General features: G+C 38.2%; 1 pseudogene; it reads left to right on the top strand.

The window, feature by feature from the left end:
- The first annotated feature begins 5,801 nt into the window (after window positions 1–5,801).
- On the top strand, window positions 5,802–5,902 carry LOC144457287 (U6 spliceosomal RNA; annotated as a pseudogene).
- Window positions 5,903–6,202: the final 300 nt, after the last annotated feature.

Below are 6,202 nucleotides of genomic sequence, written 5' to 3'. Positions count from 1 at the left end.
ATGAGAGAGAAAAAATACATTTACAGCCTTGGAATGAGCTTGAATTTGGAGGACAGAAGAATGAAAATTACCCATATCTGAGATACAGCAAAGTGAGCTTGAAATTTTCCAAGGAAGTTGCTAGTAATCAATAGAGGAACGGTCACCTTGGATCTATTCCAGAACCACCTTCTATCAGCAGGTATCGGCACTGATTGAAACCAATTCCTGTCTCTAAGATAAATCCCAGGGACTTTTTCTCATTTCTAGGATCAACTGCAAAATCCTCTGTTTGGTATTCAAATCTCTTCATAATCTAGTCCCCTCCTACCTTTCCAGTCGTCTAATCTACAATAAGAGAAACTGAGGTAGAGCTCCAAGGCAATAGCACTTTATTAAAGGGACCTCCCCCACCCCCAATGAAGTGGACCTCAGACCTTCCTCACAATCTGAGATGCCCTCTTGTTCCCAGGGTCTTAACGTTTATAGTATTTGATGCCTAGATACAAAGAGTCTTATTGGTTGATGGACCTTGCTCATGACCCTCCAGGAGGGCCAGAAATGATGCATTAGCATGGGTGGTCACAGGATGGGCAAGGCCAGGGTCATCTCTGCTAAGTGGTTGTAAAATTGGCCCCTCCTCATGTTGGCAAGAGGGTGGTCTAGAGATACAAAAATAAGTTGGTGGACTTTCCATGTCAACACATCCCACCCATGCTTGGTGTGCTCACCCATACTCTTTACCCAAAAGAGTGGAGTTCCTCTAGTCAGCACTTTCGTGGTTAGGCAAGAGAACTAACTTTACAGGTTAGTGAACATCCAACAGTGAACTTATAGCCTATAGTTTAAATCTGAGGCCTATTATAAGAAAGAATCTATCTTATCTAATTATCCCTATGTATAGCACATGTAAAATATGTATTAATATATGTAATTCTTATACTAATATTAGTTAACTAGACTGACTAAATGTAAATTGCTAGATGAATATATCACTAAGAATTGCTAATAATCACTACCCCTATGGAATCACACCTAATTAATACTGATTAGAATAAAATAGGGGTCCAATAAATCATTCCTCTCACTTGTACCTTATTCCCTACACAAATTTTTGATTCAGTGACACTGGTGTCCTTGCTGTTCCATAAATTAGATGCTCCATCTCTTGGCTCCAGGCTTTTTTTTTTTTTGGCTCTCTCCCATGACCAGAATGTTCTTGTTCCTCATTTCTACCTATTGGCTTCCCTGGCGCCCTTTAAGTCCCAGCTAAAATCTCATCTTCTACAGGAAGCTTTTCCTATCCTTCTTAGTGTCTTCCCTCTCTTAATTCTTTCATATTTTATCCTGTATATAGATTCTTTGTACATATTTGTTTGCCCTGTTGTCTCCTCCATTAGATTGTAAGTTCTTTAAGGGCAGAGGCTGTCTTTGCCTCTTTTGTATTCCCAGCACTTAGCACAGTGCCTAGGACATAGTAGATGTTTAATAAATATTACTGACTGCTCCAAATTCCTAATAACTAGAAAAATGTAGATTAAAGCAACTCTGAGTTTCTACCTCACACCCATCACTTATAAGAACACGACCAAAAAAGAAAAATAACAAATGTTGGAGGGGCTGCAAGAAAACAGGTACATTGATGCATTTTAGTGGATCTATGAATTGGTGGAGCCATTCAGGAACAATGAAAGCTATTTTAGAACTATAGCCAAAAGTTGTCAAACTATACATACCCAATGACCCAGTAATACCATTACTAGGTTTATACCCTACAGAGATCAAAGAAAGAGGAAAAACCATATTTACAAAAATATTTGTAGCTGCTTTTTGTAGTGAAGAACAATTAGAAACTTAGGAGGAACTCATAAATTGAGAGAATGACTGAACAAAGGCAATACTATTGTACTGTAAGGAGTAATGAAAGGGATAGTCATGTGTCTGAGGCTGGATTTGAACTCAGGTCCTCCTGACTCCAAGACCAGAGCTCTATCTACTGCACCACCTAGCTGCCCCCTTTCTTAGCAGTTTTGGTAAAATAATGAGTTCTTATCTCAGAAGCTGGGGTCTTCAGCTTATCAAATAGTAGATTACTATAGTCATTGACTACTGTGTCTTGCATACCTAACTTATTCCATTGATTCACCACTCTAGAGACATGCAAATTAAAACAATTCTGATATACTCCCTCACACCCATCAGATTGGCTAATGTGACAGAAAAGAAAAAGTGACATATGATGCAGGGGAAATGTGAAAAAATGGGCATAGTAACGCACTGTTGGTGGAGCTGTAAACTGGTCCAACCATTTTGGAGAGCTATGTGTGTATGTGTGTGTACACACACACACACACACACACACACACACACACTTACTTAACAGTATTTTTTCCCAGTTACATGTACAGATAGTTTTCAACATTCATTTTTGTAAGATTTTGAGTTCCAAATTTTTCTCCCTCTATCCCTTTCCACCCCCCTCCCCAAGACACCAATTTAGGTTATTTATTTAGGTTATAAATGTACAATCACTTTAAACATATTTCCACATTAGTCATGTTGTAAAAGAATCAGAACTGAAGGGAAAAACCACAAGAAAAAAAGTGAAAACAGTATGCTTCAATCTGTATTCAGACTCCATTGTTCTTTCTCTGGTTGTGGATAGCATTTTCTATCATGAGTCTTTTGGAACAGTCTTGGATCACTGTATTGCTGAGGAGAGCTAAGTCTATCAAATTTGATCATCCCAGTGTTGCTATTACTGTGTACAATGTTCTCATGGTTCTGTTCACTTCACTCAGCATCAGTTCACGTTGAGTCTTTCCAAGCTTTTCTGAAATCTGCCTGCTCATCATTCCTTATAGCGCAATAGTATTTCATTACATTCATATACCACAACTTGTTCAGCCATTCCCCAATTGATGGGCAATCCCCTCAATTTCCAATTCTTTGCCACCACAAAAAGAGCAGCTATAAACATTTTTGTACATATAAATCCTTTTCCCATTTTTATGATCCCTTTGGGATGCAGACCTGGTAGTGGTATTGCTGGATCAAAGGTATGCACAGTTTTATAGTCTTTTGGGCCTAGTTCCAAATTGCTCTCCAGAATGGTTGGATCAGCGTATAAAGCTATATTCAGCTTTAGACATGACCCTATGTTTCGTTGATCTGTTCAGTAAAAACAAACAAGCAAGCAAAAACCTCTGGCTTTGTTCACGCTTCCAATGCAGGACATTTTCAGGACCATTGGCAGATGACCGACCATTCCCATTGTTTTGTAAAACTCTAGAGGTAAAGGGAAAGAAGCTGGAGTCCTCATAGGTTTAGGGGGCTGAGTGACAGGGAAGCAGTAAAGTCACAAAAATTGACTTTCAAATACAAGACTCAAGTAAAACATTAAGAGGTAAACAGGAAAGAGAAATCATAAGAGACTTATTAAGGTTGAACTGTTTACACTACTACATGGAAAGGTGATATTTGTTAACTCATGAGTCCTTTGTCAGTATTAGGATAGTGGGAGGGGGGAAAAAATCATACGTTAGGTATAGATAGATTATTAGATAGAGGGCACAGGGTGAGTTGAAGATGAAGGGGTGATATTTGGAAAATAAAATTAAGGGGTGAGAGAGGATTACACTGGGAAAGGAGAAAGGGAGAGGTAGAATGGGGTAAATTATTTCACATGAAACAGACAAGAAAAGGCTTTTACAGTGGAGCAGAAATGGGTGAAGGTGAGAGGGAATGAGTGTATCTTATTCTCACAGGATTTGGCTTAAGGAGGGAATAACATACACAATAGGGTATGGAAATCTATCTTACCCTACAGGAAAATTAAGGGGAGAAGGGGACAAGACAGCAGGGGGATGATAGAGGGGAGTGCAAATTGGGGGACAGGATAATCAGAAGCAAACACTTCTGAGGAGGGACATGGTCAAAAGAGAGAATAGAATAAATGGAGGACGGGATAGGATGAAGGGAAATATGCTTAGTTTTTTGCAACATGACTACTATGGAAGTGTTTTGCATGACTACACATGTATAACCTGTTATCGAGTTGCTTGCCTTTTCAATGAGGGTAGGTGGGAAGTAGGGAAGGGAGAAAATTTGTAACCCAAAGTTTTAAAAACATATGTTAAAGAAAAATTGTTTCCACATGCAACTGGGAAATAAGAAATACAGGAAATGGGGTATTGACATACATCCTGCCCTACAGGAAAATAGAAGGGGTAGGGGATAAAAGGGGGGGGGAGATAGAAGGAAGGGCAGATTAGGGGAAGGGGCTTACAGAATGCATGCCATCTTGGGGTGCGGAGAGGGATGAGATGGGGAGAAAATGTGGAACTCAAACTCTTGAGGAAGTGAATGTTGAAAACTAAAAATAAATAAATTTAAAACAAAACAAAAACACTATCATTCTATGACATGCTGTAGAAGTATACCATGTGGGGACAGCTAGGTGGTGCAGTGGATAGAGCTCCAGCCTTGGAATCAGGAGGACCTGAGTTCAAATCCAGCCTCAGATATTTGTGTGACTCTGGGCAAGTCACTTAACCCTGATTGCCTCACCAAAAAAGAAAAAAAAAAGGATACCATGCAAAAGCTGGAATTACCAGTAGCAAAAATAAATTGAATGTTGATGTTACAAAGCAGAGAATACTATCCTGTAGCTATTTGTTCTAGCCTTGAAATACAGTATTCCTTGATGATTTATTTAGATGAATAAAGTCAGGTAGACTGTGCATTTTTATGGCCTTGTACTATTGGCTAGATTCTAAATTACCTGAATGATTTATTGTATAGAGAGGTACTGCCCAGTCACAACCACACATATCCCATAAGTCAAATTAAATTTCTGACTCGTCTAATATTTACAGCAAGGCTAGTAAACATAAAGCCAGATTTCTGAAATAATGAAAACTTCCTAAATTTTCCAGATGGCTGGTAATGGGTTAAGTGGGGATTTCAGTTATCATTGTTATTTTAAGTGGCAAAACACCCCTTGTCCTCCTCTTTGCAAGGATCAGGACTGGTGTGTCTAAGTGCATTCAAGCTGGCAAAATATATAGTCAATAGACATTGTTTCAAGTAGGCTATATTTATGAGCAATGTCTTTAATAAATGTAAGGTTAAGCTGCTTATGCACAGAGGGAATTTCAGTATACTTACTAAATTCTGAATCTCCAGCACTGGCCTTAGTAAGACTTTTACAGAAGGTGGACTTTTCCATACAATAAGGGTATGAGGTGCTACATAATCACAAACCAAATTACAGGAACCAGTCTATCAATTATCCCCTGCCCAAAGGCTGGATTTCTCTAAAACAGGGCCATTTGGATCTTCAGTAGATGAGACAAGCTCAAAAATAATCTTCTACAAGAGATGCTTTCAATTATAAAATGAACCTAGGTCTTTTTTTTTTCCATGTAATTTTCCACTTGGATAAATAACAAGGGAGTGAATGGTGACTAGAACTTTATCTTTAAAACTTGGGTTTGCTTTGTTTCACCAGACATCAAGATGATGACTGATAATAATGCCACTGTACATTTTCCCTCAAACTCTCTCAAGTCAGATTTCTGCTAAATGCTCAGTTTCTTGAATTTTTCATGTCAGCAGTTTTCTGCTCTCATGACCATTTTACTGAACTCTATAGCAACTCATGACCTACTTACAGTCCCTGATAAGAACAACAGATTTAAGAAAGCTGATTGCTCAGACTCTTTGAGGTTTATTTGATCCTGTAACACAAACCATGAGGTAGCTCCTGTCCACCAAAATAAAATCTAACAAGCAAGGTGTGAATTACAAAATAACAGGATGGGCTCGTGACTCATATACTAACACTAGAAAAATACAGAGAAGAGTAATATGCCCTCAGCACAAGAATGACATGCTACTTTACAAAGAATTCCATATCTTAAAACCATATCTATAATATATTACCAACAAAGCCCAACAGCAAGAGGTAGAAAGAGAAATCCCATTTAAAGTTATTGTAGACATTATAAAATATTTAGGAGTCTACCTGCTGAAACAAACCCAGGAACTGTATGAATACAATTACAAAACACTTTTCACGCAAATAAAGTCAGATCAAAATCATTGGAAAAACATCAGTTGCTCATGGGTAGACCAAGCTAATATAATAAAAATGACAATTCTACCTAAATGAATTTACTTATTCAGTGCCATACCAATCAGACTACCAAAAATTATTTTA

Source organism: Phascolarctos cinereus, unplaced genomic scaffold (assembly GCF_003287225.1).
Source record: "Phascolarctos cinereus isolate Bilbo 61053 unplaced genomic scaffold, phaCin_HiC Scaffold_4;HRSCAF=312, whole genome shotgun sequence".
NCBI classification, from domain to species: Eukaryota; Metazoa; Chordata; class Mammalia; order Diprotodontia; family Phascolarctidae; genus Phascolarctos; species Phascolarctos cinereus.
Note: the sequence above shows the minus strand (reverse complement) of the source record. Positions and strands in the feature narration are given on the sequence as shown.